The 24,752-nt window shown below is 45.3% G+C and overlaps 1 long non-coding RNA gene and 1 pseudogene across 1 annotated transcript; one reads left to right on the plus strand and one right to left on the minus strand.

The window, feature by feature from the left end:
* The first annotated feature begins 377 nt into the window (after window positions 1-377).
* On the plus strand, window positions 378-23,127 carry LOC118374326 (transforming growth factor beta-3 proprotein-like; annotated as a pseudogene).
* On the minus strand, window positions 23,089-24,510 carry LOC127931495 (uncharacterized). The gene is made up of 2 exons (XR_008141485.1): window positions 24,316-24,510; window positions 23,089-23,139 (listed from the first exon to the last, which is right to left on the minus strand). It is a non-coding gene; the product is annotated as an uncharacterized LOC127931495 (long non-coding RNA).
* Window positions 24,511-24,752: the final 242 nt, after the last annotated feature.

A 24,752-nucleotide genomic window follows, 5' to 3' on the forward strand; every position in this document is an offset into this window, starting at 1 on the left:
TTAGGTTACTGGTTGGTTATTACTGCATTGTCGGAACTAGAAACACAAGCATTTCGCGACACTCGCATTAACATCTGCTAACCATGTGTGTGTATGTGACAAATAAAATTTGATTTTAAGTAATAATAAAGTCATACAACTAAAATGTATCACTTTAAACTATTAAAAAATATATAAAATATGATAAACGTTTAGAATTACATATGATATGACACATTGTATTGAACTGATAATAGGTTATATTTTGAGATTTGAGAACTTCTACACAGAATAGAGTTATGGTCATATGGGATAGATAACCTGTGGTCCTTCCTCCATCAAAACGTCACAGTCGTCGGTATAAAACAAACGTGAGCCCGTGCTGGAGGGCGCACAGCTCTGCAACGTGACGTTAGCCGGGCACTGTTAGGGGAAGGTGCGTGTGGGTCAGTGGCACGAAGTTGTTCATGACAAATAAAAATACAAAAAGGAAGGATGCGCAGTTGTGGGGCGACCTAAGTGAACGACAAGGGTTAAATAGAAGAATGAGAAAGAAAAGTCAATAGGCGGTATGCGTTCAGTTACTCGAATGATGATTGAGACCGTTAGATTTTAGTTTGGCCCGCGCTGGGGATTGTATTCATTTGGAACGGCTGGGCGATAGATGTCTGATGGCTGAATACACACCTGGATTTCTATGGATCACAAACCAGCGAACATCCTTCCCCGGGAGAGAACATACGTGTATGACGAAGCCAAATGAAAGTGCGAGAAAATAGTTTTTGTAAACTGCTATGAAGTTGATTTTGAAAGTTTAAACATACTCTTACGCTTAAGGAACCTTGGGAAATAGTCACCGGTGGGAATCCGTTATTAGACTAAATTTGTTTACCTAAAGTGGTTCACGAACCAAGGGCATCATTGAGCAACAGAAACATGTATCTCGGTAAAGCTCTTCTGTTGGTGCTTCTCCTAAACTACACGACTACCAGTCTTTCTCTGTCAACCTGCGCCACGGTGGATATCGATCATGTGAAGCGGAAGAGGTTCGAGGCGATACGGGGACAGATACTGAGTAAGCTCCGGCTGACCAGCCCGCCACACTCCCTGGGACCCAGTCAGGTCTCCTACCAGATCCAGTCGTTGTATAACAGTACCCGGGAGCTGCTTGAGGAGTTGGGGAGAGACGGGCAGCAAAGTTGTGGCCAAGACAACACGGAGACCGAATATTATGCCAAAGAGATATACAAATTCAACATGGTCCAGGGACCGCCAGAAAATAGTAGGCTAAGTCGTGTTATGTTATATTCATCTTAATGCTCTTTTGGTTGAAAAGCTATTTTCTATTGTTATGTTTTGTGAAACTCTTTTTGATGATAGTTGGGTGCTCCATTACGCACGAGATCAATGAATAGAGAACGTGCCAAATGCGTAATTTTGAAAACTTCCACGTGATCACAAGAGGGAGGGCTGTTACCTGAGTGAAGATCATACAATTAGTGATTTATCTATTTGTCATGACAATGATGGGTCCTATCTGGGCTTTACATAGTTGCTAGTTGACAACAGATATGAACCGATCAACTCTGTATATTACATATAGGGAGTGTGTGGATAGCATACAGTAGACCAGAGTTTTCCAAACTCGGGCCTCAGGACACCAATGGGTGCACGTTTTCTTCCCCCCCTAACACTACACAGCTGCTGATTTTAAATGATTGAAGCTTGATTAAAAGTGAATTATTTGAATCAGTTGTGTAGTGCTGGAGGAAAAAACTAAACGTGCACCTCATTGAGGTCATGAGGACTGAGTTTGGGAAACTATGTGAGTACCCAGATGGAACCCTGTGAGTACCCAGATGGAACCCTGTGAGTACCCAGATGGAACCCTGTGAGTACCCAGATGGAACCCTGTGAGTACCCAGATGGAACCCTGTGAGTACCCAGATGGAACCCGGTGAGTACCCAGATGGAACCCTGTGAGTACCCAGATGGAACCCTGTGAGTACCCAGATGGAACCCTGTGAGTACCCAGATGGAACCCGGTGAGTACCCAGATGGAACCCTGTGAGTACCCAGATGGAACCCTGTGAGTACCCAGATGGAATGTGTCAGAAACAATCTGTTTAAGATCTCCTTAGATGTGCTAACTTCTGTTCACTTTATTGGCCGTATTCAGGAACGTGTCTAGGACTTCAGTGAGATGTGGGACTAGTAGAAGCTATGTTGTGGATGAACCTGGAAGTTGCCTCAGCTCTTTCCCCCAACCTATTTCAATCCAGAAGACTCAAGTGTTGTGTAGTCGTTCCTACTCCTCCTTCCTCACTCTTTCCCTCTTTTTCCCCATGGACCCAGTCCCTCTCACCAGATGTGTCCGTTTTAGTTTCAGCCAGGCCCAAATGAGAGGGACATCTGCCCAAGCTGATTGGACCAGGGCTGGGGAAGGGGAGGGGAAGCCTTGCTGAGGGGAGATAGGAAACATTACCATGGAGACAGGAAGCCTTGCTGAGGGGAGATAGGAAACGTTACCATGGAGACAGGAAGCCTTGCTGAGGGGAGATAGGAAAAGTTAACATGGAGACAGGAAGCCTTGCTGAGGGGAGATAGGAAAAGTTAACATGGAGACAGGAAGCCTTGCTGAGGGGAGATAGGAAACGTTACCATGGAGACAGGAAGCCCTGCTGAGGGGAGATAGGAAACGTTACCATGGAGACAGGAAGCCTTGCTGAGGGGAGATAGGAAAAGTTACCATGGAGACAGGAAGCCTTGCTGAGGGGAGATAGGAAAAGTTACCATGGAGACAGGAAGCCTTGCTGAGGGGAGATAGGAAACATTACCATGGAGACAGGAAGCCTTGCTGAGGGGAGATAGGAAAAGTTACCATGGAGACAGGAAGCCTTGCTGAGGGGAGATAGGAAACATTACCATGGAGACAGGAAGCCTTGCTGAGGAGATAGGAAACGTTAACATGGAGACAGGAAGCCCTGCTGAGGGGAGATAGGAAACGTTAACATGGAGACAGGAAGCCCTGCTGAGGAGATAGGAAACGTTACCATGGAGACAGGAAGCCTTGCTGAGGAGATAGGAAACGTTAACATGGAGACAGGAAGCCTTGCTGAGGGGAGATAGGAAACGTTACCATGGAGACAGGAAGCCTTGCTGAGGGGAGATAGGAAAAGTTACCATGGAGACAGGAAGCCTTGCTGAGGGGAGATAGGAAAAGTTAACATGGAGACAGGAAGCCTTGCTGAGGGGAGATAGGAAACGTTACCATGGAGACAGGAAGCCTTGCTGAGGGGAGATAGGAAAAGTTAACATGGAGACAGGAAGCCTTGCTGAGGGGAGATAGGAAACATTACCATGGAGACAGGAAGCCTTGCTGAGGGGAGATAGGAAAAGTTACCATGGAGACAGGAAGCCTTGCTGAGGGCAGATAGGAAACATTACCATGGAGACAGGAAGCCTTGCTGAGGGGAGATAGGAAAAGTTAACATAGAGAGGAGGGGGTAGAGAGGTGTAGGGGGTAGAGAGGTGGGGGGTAGAGAGGTGGGGGGTAGAGAGGTGGGGGGGGTAGAGAGGTGGGGGGTAGAAAGAGAGGGAGTGGGTGGAGAGGAAGGAGGGGGTACATTTACATTTAAGTCATTTAGCAGACGCTCTTATCCAGAGCGACTGGTGCATTCACCTTATGACATCCAGTGGAACAGCCACTTTACAATAGTGCATCTAAATCTTTTAAGGGGGGGTGAGAAGGATTACTTTATCCTATCCTAGGTATTCCTTAAAGAGGTGGGGTAGAGAGGTGGGGGGTAGAGAGGTGGGTGGGTAGAAAGAGGGGAGGGTTAGTGTTTTTAAGTGTGGAAGAATTTGAAGAAGGCCTCTTGGGTCGACGCAAAGCCCATTGCATCGTGGTCCCTTTGAAATCAACAAGTGTTGTAGTAAAATGACTTAAATGTAATGTAAATGTAAAATGCCTCCCCCTCCCTCCATATAAAGTGCTCCTGACCAAAAAGCAACACAACATGGACAGATTGCTGCCTTTAGCTCCTACTACATCCTGAAGCCCAGTTAAAAAAAACACAATGTAAACAAACATAATGAGTGATGCATATTGAGGAGGCTCCAGGGTGAAGGTTCCTCTAGGGACAAATCTAGGATCAGATTCCCATCCCTTAATCCTAACTTTAACAATTAGTGGGGGGTGGCGTAGAACTAAAATGCTAAACTGACCCAAGATCGGTGTCTAGAGGTAACTACACCCTACTCCCATTTAGGATACTCCATTCCTCTTGTTTACAAAAGCTCTATAGCGTTGCAGTTTTTCCCTGGGGGGTCAAAGGTCAAACTTACCTTAATGATCTCGATCGACATCGATTGACGATCTTCCTCTTTAGCCACTTGGCTCATCCTAATAAACTATTATCCCTTATAGTGTATAGAAAAAAAAGTGACAATAGTCATCTGTGACAGTATAGGTTGAAGTTTAGATTTGACTGAATATTCACTGTGATTACTTTCATATGATCTCATACTGTGTATGAAAAGACGATTGTCAAACCCACCGAAATGCAAAAGATTCACATAATCTTGTTGTGGTTCTTTATTTAACCAGAGGTCACACATTGAGATTTGCATTTCTTTTTTTTTCCCAGGTGAGCTCTGACCAAGAGTGCTGCTTATACATGAGATACAACACAACACAACATAACTATAAATGACAGTTAAAAACAGTGCAAAGTGCAAAAGAGAGCTAGCTTTAAAAGAGCAGGTTCAGAGTCATCGTGTGTAACGGATGTGAAACGGCTAGCTAGTTAGCGGTGTTCGCGGGCGGCAGGGTAGCCTAGTGGTTAGAGCGTTGGACTAGTAACCGAAAGGTTGCAAGTTTGAATCCCCGAGCTGACAAGGTACAAATCTGTCGTTCTGCCCCTGAACAGGCAGTTAACCCACTGTTCCTAGGCCGTCATTGAAAATAAGAATTTGTTCTTAACTGACTTGCCTAGTAAAATAAAATAAAAATAGCGTTTCAATCGGTGACGTCACTTCCTCAGAGAGGAAGATACCCCAGTTTTTTGTAAATGTCTTCCAATGCCAGGAAGGCTGTCTTGACACTGCTGTAGGAGCTAGTCTTTACACCTGAGAATTTCAAGTGACTTGAATTACTCAAGAAAACACCGGTTCAACATTGTTATACAGAGGGAAGAAATAAAAGTATGTGAACCCTTTAGAATGACCTGGATAAATCATAAACCTTTATCTGATATTCGTCTAGGTCACAACAAATAGACAAACACAGTCTGCTTAAACTAATAACACAAACAATTATATGTTTTCATGTCTTTATTGAACACACCGTGTAAACATTCACAGTGCAGGGTGGGAAAAGTATGTGAAACCTTGGATTTAATAACTGGTTGACCCTCCTTTGGCAGCAATAACCTCAACCAAACATTTTCTGTAGTTTCAGATCAGACTGGCACAACGGTCAGGGGGAATTTTGGAACATTCCTCTTTACAAAACTGTTTCAGTACCACAATATTCTTGAGATGTCTGCTGTGAACCGCTCTCTTGAGGTCATGCAACAGCATCTCAATCAGGTTGAGGTCAGGACTCTGACTGGGCCACTCCAGAAGACGTATTTTCTTCTGGTGAAGCCATTCTGTTGTTGATTTACTTCTGTGTTTTGGGTCGTTGTCCTGTTGCATCACCCAACTTCTGTTGAGCTTCAATTAGCAGACAGATGACCTTACATTCACCTTCAAAATGTCTTGATAAACTTGGGAATTCATTTTGTCCATCGATGATAGCAGGCTGTCCAGGCCTTGAGGCAGCAAAGCAGCCCCAAACCATGATGCTCCCTCCACCAGACTTTACAGTTGGGATGAGGTTTTAATGTTTGTGTGCTTTGTCTTTTTTTTCACACATAGTGTTGTGTGTTCCTTCCAAACAACCCAACTTTAGTTTAATCTGTCCACATAATATTTTGCCAGTAGCGCTGTGGAACATCCAGGTGCTCTTTTGCAAACTTCAGACATGCAGCAATGTTTTGTTTGGACAGCAGTGGCTTCTTCCGTGGTGTCCTCCAATGAACACCATTCTTGTTTAGTGTTTTACGTATTGTAGATTCGTCAACAATAACTTTAGCATGTTTCAGAGATTTCTGTAAGTCTTTAGCTGACACTCTAGGTTTCTTCCTAACCTCATTGAGCATTCTGCGCTGTGGTCTTGCAGTCATCTTTGCAGGACGGCCACTCCAAGGGAGAGTAGCAACAGTGCTGAACTTTCTCCATTTATAGACACTTTGTCTTACCGTGGACTGACTTTTAGAGATACTTTTGTAACCCTGTCCAGCTTTATGCAAGGCAACAATTCTTAATTGTACATCTTCTGAGATCTCTTTTGTTGGAGGCGTGGTTCACATCAGGCAATGCTTCTTGTGAATAGCAAAGGCACATTTTGTGAGTGTTTTTGTTATAGTGCAAGGCAGCTCTAATCAACATCTTCAACCTCATCCTATTGATTAGACTCCAGGTTAGTTGACTCCTGACTCCAAGTCATTAGCCTTTAGGGGGTTCACATACATTTTTCCAACCTACACTTTGAATGTTTAAATTATGTATTCAATATAGACAAGAAAAATACAAAAATTTGTGTGTTATTAGTTTAAGCACATTGTGTTTGTCTATTGTTGTGACTTAGATCAGATCAAATGTTATGTCAAATTTATGCCGGAGTCCAGGTAATTCCAAAGGGTTCACATACTTTTTCTTGCCACTGTGGTGCCATTGGCCAATCTGGTACCCCTGATTGTGGAAATAAAGAGAGCACATATCATGATGACATTATATCAGTGTTAAGATGAACCTCCCTTTGCCAGATGAACTTCACCAGGTGCACAAACTTCCTCATATAAAGACAATCTTTGACGTTATATCCCTTGACCCTTGATGCTTTCTACCTGACGAGATCTGTTCAAAGCCTTTTCTACTTCAGACCAGACCCCTCCTACTTCTGACCAGACCCCTCCTACTTCAGACCAGACCCCTCCTACTTCAGACCAGACCCCTCCTACTTCAGACCAGACCCCTCCTACTTCAGACCAGACCCCTCCTACTTCAGACCAGACCCCTCCTACTTCAGACCAGACCCCTCCTACTTCAGACCAGACCCCTCCTACTTCAGACCAGACCCCTCCTACTTCAGACCAGACCCCTCCTACTTCAGACCAGACCCCTCCTACTTCAGACCAGACCCCTCCTACTTCAGACCAGACCCCTCCTACTTCAGACCAGACCCCTCCTACTTCAGACCAGACCCCTCCTACTTCAGACCAGACCCCTCCTACTTCAGACCAGACCCTCCTACTTCAGACCAGACCCCTCCTACTTCAGACCAGAACCCTCATACTTCAGAGCAGACCCCTCCTACTTCAGACCAGACCCCTCCTACTTCAGACCAGACCCTCCTACTTCTGACCAGACCCCTCCTACTTCAGACCAGACCCCTCCTACTTCAGACCAGACACCTCCTACTTCAGACCAAACCCCTCCTACTTCAGACCAGAACCCTCATACTTCAGAGCAGACCCTCCTACTTCTGACCAGACCCCTCCTACTTCAGACCAGACCACTACTACTTCAGAGCAGACCCCTCCTACTTCAGACCAGACCCTCCTACTTCAGACCAGACCCCTCCTACTTCAGACCAAACCCCTCCTACTTCAGACCAGAACCCTCATACTTCAGAGCAGACCCCTCCTACTTCAGACCAGACCCCTCCTACTTCAGACCCCTTCTACTTCAGAGCAGACCCCTCCTACTTCAGACCAGACCACTCGTACTTCAGAGCAGACCCTCCTACTTCAGACCAGACCACTACTACTTCAGACCAGACCCCTCCTACTTCAGACCCCTTCTACTTCAGACCAGACCCCTCCTACTTCAGACCAGACCACTACTACTTCAGAGCAGACCCCTCCTACTTCAGACCTGACCTCAACTCCTTCCTCAGACCAGAGTAACTGGGAGTCACACCAGAATAAGTGTTTTAGAAGGAGGTGAGAGACTGAGAGGACTGGATTCCTGTGTTTGCAGAGAGGCGTATTTCCCATAAAGTACTGCGGTCAAGACCTAGCTGCTGGACAAATACAGCAAAAAGAACCCAAAACAGTGCACGACTAGACTCTCATCAAAGGTAGGGAATAGGGTGCCATTTGGGATGGAGCATAGGTCTTTGTCTCTCTCTCTGTCTCTCTTTCTCTCTGTCTCTCTATTTGTGTCTCTCTTTCTGACTCCTCTCTCTCTCTCTCTCTCTCTCTCTCTCTCTCTCTCTCGGTCTCTATTTCTCTCTCTTTCTGAAGAAGTTTCGCTTTCGGTGGATCTGCTGTTGACATCCCGAGCCAGTGACGTCACTCCTTTCCCACCTCTTTAGTGTGGTGTGGACAAACACGTTAGCTCCTGACAGCTCTGCTGAAAGGATTTAGGTACACTGTTGACATTTGGCGGATCTAAGGCTAGCTTCTGCATCGCCTCAAATCCCTGACGGGCAAATTAAACAAAGTTAAAGGGAAAGAAAGGGATGGACAGGGCAGGGAGACTACAGGGGAGACTACAGGGTAGGGAGACTACAGGGTAGGGAGACTACAGGGTAGGGAGACTACAGGGTAGGGGAGACTACAGGGTAGGGAGACTACAGGGTAGGGAGACTACAGGGGAGACTACAGGGTAGACTACAGGGGATGGGAGACTACAGGGGAGGGGAGACTACAGGGGAGGGGAGACTACAGGGGAGACTACAGGGTAGGGAGACTACAGGGGAGACTTCAGGGGAGGGGAGACTACAGGGTAGGGAGACTACAGGGGAGACTACAGGGGAGGGGAGACTACAGGGGAGACAACAGGGTAGGGAGACTACAGGGTAGGGGAGACTACAGGGGAGACTACAGGGGAGGGGAGACTACAGGGGAGACTACAGGGAGACTACAGGGGAGGGGAGACTACAGGGCAGGGAGACTACAGGGCAGGAGACTACAGGGTAGGGGAGACTACAGGGGAGGGGAGACTACAGGGTAGGGGAGACTACAGGGGAGACTACAGGGCAGGGAGACTACAGGGGAGGGGAGACTACAGGGCAGGGAGACTACAGGGGAGGGGAGACTACAGGGGAGGGGAGACTACAGGGTAGGGGAGACTACAGGGTAGTGGAGACTATAGGGAGGGGAGACTACAGGGTAGGGAGACTACAGGGGAGACTTCAGGGGAGACTACAGGGGAGGGGAGACTACAGGAGAGACAACAGGGTAGGGAGACTACAGGGGAGACTACAGGGGAGGGGAGACTACAGGGGAGACAACAGGGTAGGGAGACTACAGGGGAGACTACAGGGTAGGGGAGACTACAGGGGAGGGGAGACTACAGGGCAGGGAGACTACAGGGTAGGGGAGACTACAGGGCATGGGAGACTACAGGGCACGGGAGACTACAGGGCAGGGGAGACTGCAGGGTAGGGGAGGGGAGACTACAGGGCAGGGAGACTACAGGGTAGGGGAGACTACAGGGTAGGGGAGACTACAGGGGAGGGGAGACTACAGGGCAGGGAGACTACAGGGCAGGGGAGACTACAGGGCAGGGGAGACTACAGGGCAGGGAGACTACAGGGAAGGGGAGGGGAGACTATAGGGCAGGGTAGACTACAGGGTAGAGGAGACTACAGGGCAGGGGAGACTACAGGGCAGGGGAGACTACAGGGCAGGGAGACTACAAGGAAGGGGAGGGGAGACTACAGGGGAGGGGAGACTACAGGGTAGGGGAGACTACAGGGCAGGGGAGGGGAGACGACAGGGCAGGGGAGACTACAGGGCAGGGAGACTACAATGACTGAGCTCGGTCCTCCTTATGCCTGTTTCTTGCAAATAAACTGCCCTACTGTCCGTCTGCCACAACCTGCCCTACTGTCTGTCTCCTCTCTGTCTCCAACAACCTGCCCTACTGTCTGTCTCCAACAACCTGCCCCACATGACCTTCCCTACTGTCCTAAAAGTCTCTTCTCTCTGTCCTACAGATGACCTTCCCTACTGTCCTAAAGGTCTCTTCTCTCTGTCCTACAGATGACCTTCCCTACTGTCCTAAAGGTCTCTTCTCTCTGTCCTACAGATGACCTTCCCTACTGTCCTAAAGGTCTCTTCTCTCTGTCCTACAGATGACCTTCCCTACTGTCCTAAAGGTCTCTTCTCTCTGTCCTACAGATGACCTTCTCTACTGTCCTAAAGGTCTCTTCTCTCTGTCCTACAGATGACCTTCCCTACTGTCCTAAAGGTCTCTTCTCTCTGTCCTACAGATGACCTTCCCTACTGTCCTAAAGGTCTCTTCTCTCTGTCCTACAGATGACCTTCCCTACTGTCCTAAAGGTCTCTTCTCTCTGTCCTACAGATGACCTCACCTACTGTCCTAAAGGTCTCTTCTCTCTGTCCTACAGATGACCTTCCCTACTGTCCTAAAGGCATCACCTCCAAAGTTTTCCGTTTCAATGTGTCGGCCATGGAGAGGAACTCCACCAACCTGTTCCGAGCTGAGTTCCGTGCTCTCAGGGTTCCAAACACTGCTGCCAATAGGAACGAACAGAGGGTCGAGCTCTACCAGGTGTGTAAAGGTAGCCCTCCGTCTCTCCATGTCCTTCAGAGATCTTTAACTCCGCCTCACCCCCAAGAAATAACTGCATAGTTTTCTAAGGACCTGAAGCGAGGGGACCATCTCTCCCGGCGCCAACAAGATGGAGCCGGCAGAGATGGTCACTTCCGAGCCTGTTCACCCGCTCTATCATCCAGAAGGCGAGGTCAGTACAGGTGCATCAAAGCTGGAACCGAGAGACTGAAAAACAGCTTCCATCTCAAGACCATCAGACTGTTAAACAGCCATCACTAACATAGAGAGGCTGCTGCCAACACACAGACTGTTAAACAGCCATCACTAACATAGAGAGGCTGCTGCCAACACACAGACTCAAATCTCTGGCCATCAGACTGTTAAACAGCCATCACTAACATAGAGAGGCTGCTGCCAACACACAGACTCAAATCTCTGGCTATCAGACTGTTAAACAGCCACCACTAACATAGAGAGGCTACTGCCAACATACAGACTCAAATCTCTGGCCACTTAAATAAATGGACTTAGTAAAGGTATAACTACTCACTTTAAACAACAGCACTTTAATAATGTTTACATACCCTACATTACTCATCTCATATGTATATACTGTACTCGATACCATCTACTGCATCTCGCCTATGCCACACGGCCATCGCTCATCCATATATTTATATGTACATATTCTTATTCATTCCTCTGTGTATTAGGTAGTTGTAGTGAAATTGTTAGATTACTTGTTCGATACCACTGCATTGTCGGGAACTAGAAACACAAGCATTTCGCTACACTCGCATTAACATCTGCTAACCATGTGTATGTGACCATTAACATCTGCTAACCATGTGTATGTGACCATTAACATCTGCTAACCATGTGTATGTGACCATTAACATCTGCTAACCATGTGTATGTGACCATTAACATCAGCTAACCATGTGTATGTGACCATTAACATCAGCTAACCATGTGTATGTGACCAATAACATCTGCTAACCAAGTGTATGTGACCAATAACATCTGCTAACCATGTGTATGTGACCAATAACATCTGCTAACCATGTGTATGTGACCAATAACATCTGCTAACCATGTGTATGTGACCAATAACATCTGCTAACCATGTGTATGTGACCAATAACATCAGCTAACCATGTGTATGTGACCATTAACATCAGCTAACCATGTGTATGTGACCATTAACATCAGCTAACCATGTGTATGTGACCAATAACATCTGCTAACCATGTGTATGTGACCAATAACATCTGCATGTGACCATTAACATCTGCTAACCATGTGACCATTAACATCTGCTAACCATGTGACCATTAACACCTGCTAACCATGTGTATGTGACCAATAACATCTGCTAACCATGTGTATGTGACCAATAACATCAGCTAACCATGTGTATGTGACCAATAACATCAGCTAACCATGTGTATGTAACCAATAACATCTGCTAACCATGTGTATGTGACCAATAACATCTGCTAACCATGTGTATGTGACCATTATCATCAGCTAACCATGTGTATGTAACCAATAACATCTGCTAACCATGTGTATGTGACCAATAACATCTGCTAACCATGTGTATGTGACCATTAACATCTGCTAACCATGTGACCATTAACATCTGCTAACCATGTGACCATTAACATCTGCTAACCATGTGTATGTGACCAATAACATCTGCTAACCATGTGTATGTGACCAATAACATCAGCTAACCATGTGTATGTAACCAATAACATCTGCTAACCATGTGTATGTGACCAATAACATCTGCTAACCATGTGTATGTGACCATTAACATCTGCTAACCATGTGTATTTGACCATTAACATCAGCTAACCATGTATATGTAACCAATAACATCTGCATGTGACCAATAACATCTGCTAACCATGTGACCATTAACATCTGCTAACCATGTGACCAATAACATCTGCTAACCATGTGTATGTGACCAATAACATCTGCTAACCATGTGTATGTGACCAATAACATCTGCTAACCATGTGTATGTGACCAATAACATCTGCTAACCATGTGTATGTGACCATTAACATCTGCTAACCATGTGTATGTGACCAATAACATCTGCTAACCATGTGTATGTGACCATTAACATCTGCTAACCATGTGTATGTGACCAATAACATCTGCTAACCATGTGTATGTGACCAATAACATCTGCTAACCATGTGTATGTGACCAATAACATCTGCTAACCATGTGTATGTGACCATTAACATCTGCTAACCATGTGTATGTGACCAATAACATCTGCTAACCATGTGTATGTCACCATTAACATCTGCTAACCATGTGTATGTGACCAATAACATCTGCTAACCATGTGTATGTGACCAATAACATCTGCTAACCATGTGTATGTGACCAATAACATCAGCTAACCATGTGTATGTAACCAATAACATCTGCTAACCATGTGTATGTGACCAATAACATCTGCATGTGACCATTAACATCTGCTAACCATGTGACCATTAACATCTGCTAACCATGTGACCATTAACACCTGCTAACCATGTGTATGTGACCAATAACATCTGCTAACCATGTGTATGTGACCAATAACATCAGCTAACCATGTGTATGTGACCAATAACATCAGCTAACCATGTGTATGTAACCAATAACATCTGCTAACCATGTGTATGTGACCAATAACATCTGCTAACCATGTGTATGTGACCATTATCATCAGCTAACCATTTGTATGTAACCAATAACATCTGCTAACCATGTGTATGTGACCAATAACATCTGCTAACCATGTGTATGTGACCATTAACATCTGCTAACCATGTGACCATTAACATCTGCTAACCATGTGACCATTAACATCTGCTAACCATGTGTATGTGACCAATAACATCTGCTAACCATGTGTATGTGACCAATAACATCAGCTAACCATGTGTATGTAACCAATAACATCTGCTAACCATGTGTATGTGACCAATAACATCTGCTAACCATGTGTATGTGACCATTAACATCTGCTAACCATGTGTATTTGACCATTAACATCAGCTAACCATGTATATGTAACCAATATCTGCATGTGACCAATAACATCTGCTAACCATGTGACCATTAACATCTGCTAACCATGTGACCAATAACATCTGCTAACCATGTGTATGTGACCAATAACATCTGCTAACCATGTGTATGTGACCAATAACATCTGCTAACCATGTGTATGTGACCAATAACATTTGCTAACCATGTGTATGTGACCATTAACATCTGCTAACCATGTGTATGTGACCAATAACATCTGCTAACCATGTGTATGTGACCATTAACATCTGCTAACCATGTGTATGTGACCAATAACATCTGCTAACCATGTGTATGTGACCAATAACATCTGCTAACCATGTGTATGTGACCAATAACATCTGCTAACCATGTGTATGTGACCATTAACATCTGCTAACCATGTGTATGTGACCAATAACATCTGCTAACCATGTGTATGTGACCATTAACATCTGCTAACCATGTGTATGTGACCAATAACATCTGCTAACCATGTGTATGTGACCATTAACATCTGCTAACCATGTGTATGTGACCAATAACATCTGCTAACCATGTGACCATTAACATCTGCTAACCATGTGTATGTGACCAATAACATCTGCTAACCATGTGCATGTGATCAATAACATCTGCTAACCATGTGTATGTGACCAGTAACATCTGCTAACCATGTGTATGTGACCATTAACATCTGCTAACCATGTGTATGTGACCAATAACATCTGCTAACCATGTGACCATTAACATCTTCTAACCATGTGTATGTGACCAATAACATCTGCTAACCATGTGTATGTGACCATTAACATCTGCTAACCATGTGCATGTGATCAATAACATCTGCTAACCATGTGTATGTGACCAGTAACATCTGCTAACCATGTGTATGTGACCATTAACATCTGCTAACCATGTGTATGTGACCATTAACATCTGCTAACCATGTGTATGTGACCGATAACATCTGCTAACCATGTGTATGTGACCATTAACATCTGCTAACCATGTGTATGTGACCAATAACATCTGCTGACCATGTGTATGTGACCAATAGCATCTGCTAACCATGTGACCATTAACATCTGCTAACCATGTGTATGCGACCAATAACATCTGCTAACCATGTGTATGTGACCAATAACATCTGCTAACCATGTGTATGTGACCATTAACATCTGCTAACCATGTGTATGTGACAAATAACATCTGCTAACCATGTGTATGTGACCAATAACATCTGCTAACCATGTGTATGTGACCATTAACATCTGCTAACCATGTGTATGTGACCATTAACATCTGCTAACCATGTGTATGTGACCAATAACATCTGCTAACCATGTGTATGTGACCAATAACATCTGCTAACCATGTGTATGTGACCAATAACATCTGCTAACCATGTGTATGTGACCAATAACATCAGCTAACCATGTGTATGTGACCATTAACATCTGCTAACCATGTGTATGTGACCAATAACATCTGCTAACCATGTGTATGTGACCAATAACATCTGCTAACCATGTGCATGTGACCAATAACATCTGCTAACCATGTGTATGTGACCAATAACATCTGCTAACCATGTGTATGTGACCAATAACATCTGCTAACCATGTGTATGTGACCAATAACATCTGCAACCATGTGTATGTGACCATTAACATCTGCTAACCATGTGTATGTGACCATTAACATCTGCTAATCCTGTGTATGTGACCAATAACATCTGCTAATCATGTGTATGTGACCAATAAGATTTGATTTGATAAGTCTTTCCTCCTAGTTTAATTTAGAGGCGGGAACACAAGGGCCTGCAAAGCAACATCCAGGTCATCAGGCATCAACATGGAATTTGTGTTCCAAATTACACCCTATTCCCCTAATAGTGCACTACATTAGACCAGATCCCTATTGGCCCTGATCAGAAGTCTTGCTCTTTAAGCAGGGGTCGAAAGAGTATGTGAGGGAGGGGCCTGGTAGAGGTGACACAGTGCTCTAAGATGTGAGGGAGGGGCCTGGTAGAGGTAACACAGTGCTCTAAGATGTGAGGGAGGGGCCTGGTAGAGGTAACACAGTGCTCTAAGATGTGAGGGAGGGGCCTGGTAGAGGTAACACAGTGCTCTAAGATGTGAGGGAGGGGCCTGGTAGAGGTAACACAGTGCTCTAAGATGTGAGGGAGGGGCCTGGTAGAGGTAACACAGTGCTCTAAGATGTGAGGGAGGGGCCTGGTAGAGGTAACACAGTGCTCTAAGATGTGAGGGAGGGGCCTGGTAGAGGTGACACAGTGCTCTAAGATCCTTCACACACAGCAGCGTCACCTCCAAGACATTATTTTTAAAATTATAATATACAATTCAATCGTTTTTGTTTTGCTAAGGAGCATGATCGGTAGTGGACTTTTTTACATTTTCATACGGCCAGAGAGTTTAGTTTAGCATAGATAGGTTTACCATACTGACATCGACAATAAAAACAAGTTGCCTAGGATTCCACATCCCCATTTCTTTCAAACTTCAGTTTCAACTGAAGAAGGGGAGAGAGAAGATGATATCCAGCTTGTGGTTTGGTGGTGGGCAGCCGTCAGACCCTAACTCCAGCTCGCCAGGCCCGGAGAATGTGTACAGGGTCTGGCTCGGGGCAAAGGGCACGCTAGAATAAAAGGAGACTCATTTTCAATGTTTTACTATTTGTATGAAATTCACTGAGGAGGATGGTCCTCCTCTTCCTCCTCTGATGAGCCTCCACTGGTTGTTTTAATTGAGTTTTTGGATACCGATTCACGTTCTTTTTTTCCCCTTTTTTTCTTAAACTGAATGTAACGCAAACATTCTTACAAGCATCTCTCTCTAAAGCCTCTGCTCTAGGAGACGCCACACGGTGTCATGGCGGTAATGATGTCCTCATTGTCGAAGCTTCTTTATGTTTCCTCTCTCAGAGTTGCTTTAAAAACGTCTCCACTGGTTGTAACAACATCAGTGTAGTGACTCTGTATCGTTCATATACAGTAAATCACCTTTTTTTTGGTTTTCAGATCCTGAGACCAGACGAGCACATAGCTAAGCAGCGCTACATCGGAGCCAAGAACGTGCTGACCAAGGGAACGCCAGAATGGGTCTCCTTCGACGTGACAGAGACGGTACGGGAGTGGTTGATGTACAGAGGTGAGGGTTTGATTCATTCATTGATTGTAGTGTTGAGAAATGTAGTGCGTTTTGAGGTCGGTTTGGGGTTTCAGCGAGAGAGAAGAAAAAAAATTACAAAAAAATTATAATACATGAAATGCATTATGGGTTGAATGTTGTAACACAGAATAAAACAAAGAATAAAAGTCCCATGATGCTAGTGACTGTCCGTTACTGCTGATCACTCATTAACCTTCATTTATTCACATTAATATAAAATATCAGCAGTTGTGTTTGTGACATTCGTTTTATTTGATGACTTTATTATTTCGTTCCCAAGTCATCATCTCATCTCTATAGAGCTGCTGTCTGTCAAAATCACTATTTTTTTTGTAGTTCTTCAAAGTAAATAAGGCGTACTTTTATGACTGCTGAGTACCACTTGTCAATCACTTAATGTATTTTCAGGCTCGTAATCCAACTGCTTTCTATCTCTCTCCATCTTCTCCCTGTCTCCATGTCAAGTTTATTAAGCTCCCATGCAATGCATTCTGGTCATGGTAGACAATTAACACATTTTCTGCACTAAACAATGAATACTGAACAAATATATAAATGCAACATGTAACAATTTCAAACCATTTTATTAAGTTACAGTTAATATAAGAAATCAGTCAATTGAAAATAGATTCATTTGGCCCTAATCTATAGATTTCACATGACTGGGCACATGACTGGGCAGTCATGGGTGGGCCTGGCTCCCAAGTGGGTGGGCCTGGCTCCCAAGTGGGTGGGCCTGGCCCCCAAGTGGGTGGGCCTGGCCCCCAAGTGGGTGGGCCTGGCTCCCAAGTGGGTGGGCCTGGCTCCCAAGTGGGTGGGCCTGGCCCCCAAGTGGGTGGGCCTGGCTCCCAAGTGGGTGGGCCTGGCCCCCAAGTGGGTGGGCCTGGCTCCCAAGTGGGTGGGCCTGGCCCCCAAGTGGGTGGGCCTGGCCCCCAAGTGGGTGGGCCTGGCTCCCAAGTGGGTGGGCCTGGCTCCCAAGTGGGTGGGCCTGGCTCCCAAGTGGGTGGGCCTGGCTCCCAAGTGGGTGGGCCTGGCTCCCAAGTGGGTGGGCCTGGCTCCCAAGTGGGTGGGCCTGGCCCCAAGTGGGTGGGCCTGGCCCCCAAGTGGGTGGGCCTGGCTCCCAAGTGGGTGGGCCTGGCTCCCAAGTGGGTGGGCCTGGCTCCCAAGTGGGTGGGCCTGGCTCCCAAGTGGGTGGGCCTGGCTCCCAAGTGGGTGGGCCTGGCTCCCAAGTGGGTGGGCCTGGCTCCCAAGTGGGTGGGCCTGGCTCCCAAGTGGGTGGGCCTGGCCCCCAAGTGGGTGGGTCTGGCCCCCAAGTGGGTGGGCCTAATCAGAATACGTTTTTACCCACAAAAGGGCTTTATTACAATGGTTCTCCTTCAATGTGACAGAAATACTCATCAGTTTCATCAGATGTCTGGGTGGCTGGTCTGACGATCCTGCAGGTGAAGAAGCCAGATGTGGAGGTCCTGGGCTGGCGTGGTTACACTTGGTCTGCTGTTGTGAGGCCAGTTGAATGTACTGCCAAATTCTCTAAAACAACGTTGGTGGCGGCTTATGGTAGAGAAATTGACATTAAATTCTCTGGCAACTGCTCTGGTGGACATTCCTACAGTCAGTATGTCAATTGCTCGCTCCCTCAAACTTGAGACGTCTGTGGCGTTTTGTTGTGGCCTTTTATTGTCCCCAGCACAAGGTGAACCCATGTAATGATCATGCCGTTTAATCAGCTTCTTGATATGCCACACCCGTCAGGTGGATGGATTATCTTGGCAAAGGAGAAATGCTCACTAACAGGGATGTAAACAAATGTGTGCATAACATTTTAGAGAATTAAGCTTTTTGTGCATATGGAACATTTCTTTTATTCTTATTTATTTCAGCTCATGAAACATGGGACCAACACTTTACATGGTTGCCTTTATATTTTTGTTCAGTGTAGAATATTGGCCTGTTGGAAACTACAACTCCCTACTACATCACACAGTTCAGGCTGGATCTGATTTCTCTCTACAGAAACTACACATCGAGCTCACAGAAGAAGAAAAAACGAACTAAATGGAATTCAAATAATTGAACCGACTTCGGTCAATTCGTTTAATTTAAAAAAGTATAATCTTTTGGCTACTTCACACTAATTGATTGACATGATGAAACTACTTGTCTTTCCCATGATGCCTCTCTCCTGTCAGCGACCAACCTGGGTCTGGAGATCAGCGTACACTGCCCCTGCCACACCTTCAACCCCAACGGCGACATCATCGACAATGTGAACGAAGTGCTGGAGGTCAAGTTCAAAGGTCAGCAGGCATAACATTATCTTCTTCGTGTGGTCCTTTTTGTTGTCGTTACACCACCCAATAACTGGCAATGAACTGCAAGTCTCGCTCTATGCCTCCACATACTGATAGCTGCTTGAGCTGCATCTGTGTTCCTTTTGACAAAGTGAACATTGAACTGACACCCCCCCCCAAAAAAAAAAAAAAAAAAAAAAAAACACTAAACATTTTTAAAACGGCTTTATAAGACACAAAGTCCCCAAGTGAGGAGGCCTATGACGTCCTGGGGTACAGCACCTGTCGTCCTCAACCCGCAGTTCAAACTGCTCCACCTTGACGGACGCCGACTGCCCTGTCTGCAGTGCTCCACCAATAGGAGCAGGGCCTCGTTTGAGCCCGAGGCCATCCACCTGGACCATCAAGGAATATATAAGGAACTTATTCTAGAGATAGTTTAGCCCTGACATTAATTAACAACTGTGGCTTCCGTGAACTTGTAGTTTCTTAATTAAATTGCACCGTGCACATTTTAATTGATGCCTTGAATTGTATTTCTTATATTGTCTACGGTTGTCCTAATTTGAAAGCATCCTGTCAGTCCTGAACAAATCGCCCCTCTGGGATTAATAAAGTTGTAATTGTAATGACTGACCTTTTGACCTCTCTCTGCAGCGTGGGAAACATACAAAATGTCTGCCCTGTAACATGTACTGGCTGATATGTAACGTCTCTCTGCTACAGGTATGGAAGGGGAGTATGAGGAGCTGGGTCGTTGGGACCTGGGTCGTCTGAAGAAGAAGAAGAAGAAGAAGAAGAAGACTGAGCAGAAGGAGCCGTACCTGCCTCACCTCATCCTCATGATGATCCCTCCTCACCGCCTCGACTCACAGCCACGCAGACGCAAACGGGCCCTGGACACCAACTACTGCTTCTCGTAAGGACCCTTACGGAAACTGCTAGCACTTCTGTTTCCACCTATCGGTTGTCATGTCCTGAAAGGCGCCTTAGAAGTGGTTTATGGTAAAAAAACTGTTGTAACATAAAACAACAATAGCAGATGAAGGTTCAATGGGCCAGCTAACGTTTCCCATACGTGCAATCTGAAACCATTCACGTGTTGGTTGATCAAGACGAGAAACTTTAATAACTTAATTGCAAATTCAACTGAGTCTAACTAAAGTTTTGTGTTGTTATTAACAAGAAAATCATTGAGTTGTAACTGAACAGTTATCAAAGTTGACTACCGACTAGCTCATTGTTGTAAAAGTGAGAAGGTATGAGTGACTCACCGTAGTTTGTTGTGCCCCCCTCCCACTGTTGAGGAGAACCTCCCAGCACTGTTGAGGAGAACTGTGATTCACTGTAGTTTGTTGTGCCCCCCCCCACTCCCCCTCCCAGCACTGTTGAGGAGAACTGTGATTCACTGTAGTTTGTTGTGCCCCTCCCCCCCCTCCCCTCCCAGCACTGTTGAGGAGAACTGTGATTCACTGTAGTTTGTTGTGCCCCCCCTCCCCACTCCCAGCACTGTTGAGGAGAACTGTGATTCACCGTAGTTTGTTGTGCCCCCCTCCCCCCTCCCAGCACTGTTGAGGAGAACTGTGATTCACTGTAGTTTGTTGTGCCCCCCCCCCCTCCCAGCACTGTTGAGGAGAACTGTGATTCACCGTAGTTTGTTGTGCCCCCCTCCCCCCTCCCAGCACTGTTGAGGAGAACTGTGATTCACTGTAGTTTGTTGTGCCCCCTCCCCTCTCAGCACTGTTGAGGAGAACTGTGATTCACCGTAGTTTGTTGTGCCCCCCCTCCCCCTCTCAGCACTGTTGAGGAGAACTGCTGTGTTTGTTGTCACTGTCTCTAGCATCGACTTCCGTCTGTGATTCACCGGGACCTGGACTGGAAGTGGATCCACGAGCCTAAAGGATACTTCGCTAACTACTGCTCTGGACCCTGCCCTTACCTGAGGAGCTCCGATACCACACACACACAGGTGAGGGCATTCTGACACCACACACACACACACACACACACACACACACACACACACACACACACACACACAGGTGAGGGCATTCACACACACACACACACACACACACACACACACACACACACACACACACACACAGGTGAGGGCATTCTGACACCACACACACACACACACACACACACACACACACACACACACACACAGGTGAGGGCATTCTGACACCACACACACACACACACACACAGGTGAGGGCATTCTGACACCACACACACACACACACACACACACACACACACACACACACAGGTGAGGGCATTCTGACACAACACAAACACACACACATACAGACTCACACACAGACTCACACACACACGCAGGTGAGGGCAATTGTGGTTATTTGCGCCAAGGCTATAATGACAACAAAATGCAGGCTAGCCAGGTAGCTGCTCAATAGCCCATGTAAGGTAGCTAAGGGGAGACTCAGCAAAATTACATCATACACAGGACTCAACCAGAATAAAATTGAGATCAGCCAGGATTTATTTATTTTCGCAATTTATTAGTAGACCGGGACAGTTGCATATTTATCAACATTTCAGCTTCCACATCAGAAACACCAAAATGTCTCGTTCACAGCCTAAAATTAACACCTGTCCCCTGTGGGTATATTTCGGTGGGTAACATGTCTACTTCACCAGCCTTGTTGGTGGGAAGTCAGGGCTCCACTGTGCGAGCGTTTCACTTGTGTTTGTGAATAAAAATAGTGAAATATGATCACATTTATAGTAACTGTTTTCAAAGTATTTCCGCCATTTTGTTTCATAGCTGGTAAATTTAATCGCACAAAATCGAAATTACAAATGCTATATAGCCTATCCCACCTCATGCTGCTACACTGTGTGGCTGGGAGCTGTGCACACCTGAAGAGCTGAGTGAAAGATTCGTTTTTAGAAGCGTTGCGCACGGGCATAAAAATGTGTTTAATTGACTTGAAACTAAAGTCTACTGAAGTGAGACTTTGTCCTTGTTTTTCTTAGCTATTTACATTTATTTTTTAGTTCACAAGCAAGGTTGTTTTTCTATGCTTAAGTTTGAACTGCTAGAGAAGAGAAGATCGTGTTTCTACTAGTCAGACTCCGTCTCACAGGTACACACATGACTGGAGTAACGTTACCGCGGTAACCTCTCACGCTCTTAAAGGGGCAGGTGAACATTTAGTCTCCTCTGTGATATTTTAGTTTTAAAAAATGTAATTATTCAATAGATCACATTTACTTCTTACACTGGTAATACATTTATGATAGAAACATTAGAAAGAATGTTCATCTGGTTTTTTGTGGTGTGCTTTGTTGAAAAAATGTAAATGCCCCAAAAATATTTTGGCTGGTAAAAAATCTGAATGGCTGGTAGACCAAAAAAAGTATATTTTATACCCTCATCTCTTTCTTGTTCCTTTATAGCTGCTGAGCCTGTATAACACTCTGAACCCAGAGGCTTCAGCCTCTCCCTGCTGCGTTCCCCAGGACCTGGAGCCTCTTACCATTCTCTACTACTCTGGACGCACCCCTAAAGTAGAGCAGCTGTCCAACATGATCGTCAAATCCTGCAAATGCAGCTGAGGAGGCCAGGAGTAGGCCCGAAGCCTGGGAGTAGAGTAGAGGGGAATGGCCCACGTAGGTGATCTGTATTGGGACACTAGAGCCAGCTGGCCTGCCTACCTGTGGAGGACTAGACTACTACCATCCAGGCTATTCGTATTAATCAACAAACTATGTGGCCTAGCGCTTAACACCACTTGAACTGAAGGGCCCCATCCTTGTGAAGGAGGACATACTATGCTAGACTTTGGGATCTGAACTTCTTCATTCTTTTGATTTGTTCAGTTTAGAGTAGTTTCCTTTTACAGTCTTCTAACTGGGTTTCCTTCCTTCCTTCCTTCCTTCCTTCCTTCCTTCCTTCCTTCCTTCCTTCCTTCCTTCCTTCCTTCCTTCCTTCCTTCCTTCCTACAAACAAACTGAGTTTCCTTCCCTTCCTACAAACAAACTGTTTCCTTCCCTTCCTTTCCTTCCTACAAACAAACTGAGTTTCCTTTCTTCCTTTCCTTCCTACAAACAAACTGTGTTTCCTTCCCTTCCTACAAACAAACTGGTTTCCTTCGTTCCCTTCCTATAAACAAACAGTGTTTCCTTTCCTTCCTACAAACAAACTGTGTTTCCTTCCTTCCTACAAACAAACAGTGTTTCCTTTCCTTCCTACAAACAAACTGCGTTTCCTTCCTTCCCCTCCTACAAACAAACTGAGTTTCCTTCCTTCCTACAAACAAACTATGGTTCCTTCCTTCCCTTCCTACAAACAAACTGTGTTTCCTTCCTTCCTATAAACAAACTGTGTTTCCTTCCCTTCCTAAAAACAAACTGAGTTTCCTTCCTTCCTTCCCTTCCTACAAACAAACTGTGTTTCCTTCCTTCCCTTCCTATAAACAAACTGTGTTTCCTTCCTTCCCTTCCTACAAAACAAACTGAGTTTCCTTCCTTCCTTCCCTTCCTACAAACAAACTGAGTTTCCTTCCTTCCTTCCCTTCCTACAAACAAACTGAGTTTCCTTCCTTCCCTTCCTTTCCTTCCTACAAACAAACTGAGTTTCCTTTCTTCCTTTCCTTCCTACAAACAAACTGTTTCCTTCCCTTCCTACAAACAAACTGGTTTCCTTCCTTCCCTTCCTATAAACAAACAGTGTTTCCTTCCTTCCTACAAACAAACTGTTTCCTTCCCTTCCTACAAACAAACTGGTTTCCTTCCTTCCCTTCCTATAAACAAACAGTGTTTCCTTTCCTTCCTACAAACAAACTGTGTTTCCTTCCTTCCCTTCCTACAAACAAACTGAGTTTTCTTCCTTCCTACAAACAAACTATGGTTCCTTCCTTCCCTTCCTACAAACAAACTGTGTTTCCTTCCTTCCAATAAACAAACTGTGTTTCCTTCCCTTCCTACAAACAAACTGAGTTTCCTTCCTTCCTACAAACAAACTGTGTTTCCTTCCCTTCCCTTCCTACAAACAAACTGAGTTTCCTTCCTTCCTTCCCTTCCTACAAACAAACTGAGTTTCCTTCCTTCCTTCCCTTCCTACAAACAAACTGAGTTTCCTTCCTTCCTTCCCTTCCTACAAACAAACTGAGTTTCCTTCCCTTCCTACAAACAAACTGAGTTTCCTTCCTTCCCTTCCTACAAACAAACTGAGTTTCCTTCCTTCCTTCCCTTCCTACAAACAAACTGAGTTTCCTTCCTTCCTTCCCTTCCTACAAACAAACTGAGTTTCCTTCCTTCCTTCCCTTCCTACAAACAAACTCAGTTTCCTTCCTTCCTTCCTACAAACAAACAGTGTTTCCTTTCCTTCCTACAAACAAAATGAGTTTCCTTCCTTCCTTCCCTTCCTACAAACAAACGGAGTTTCCTTCCTTCCCTTTCTAAAACAAACTGTGTTTCCTTCCTTCCCTTCCTACAAACAAACTGAGTTTCCTTCCTTCCCTTCCTACAAACAAACTGAGTTTCCTTTCTTCCTTTCCTTCCTACAAACAAACTTAGTTTCCTTTCTTCATCTCCT

Source organism: Oncorhynchus keta, chromosome 8 (genome assembly GCF_023373465.1).
Source record: "Oncorhynchus keta strain PuntledgeMale-10-30-2019 chromosome 8, Oket_V2, whole genome shotgun sequence".
In the NCBI taxonomy this organism is placed as follows: Eukaryota; Metazoa; Chordata; class Actinopteri; order Salmoniformes; family Salmonidae; genus Oncorhynchus; species Oncorhynchus keta.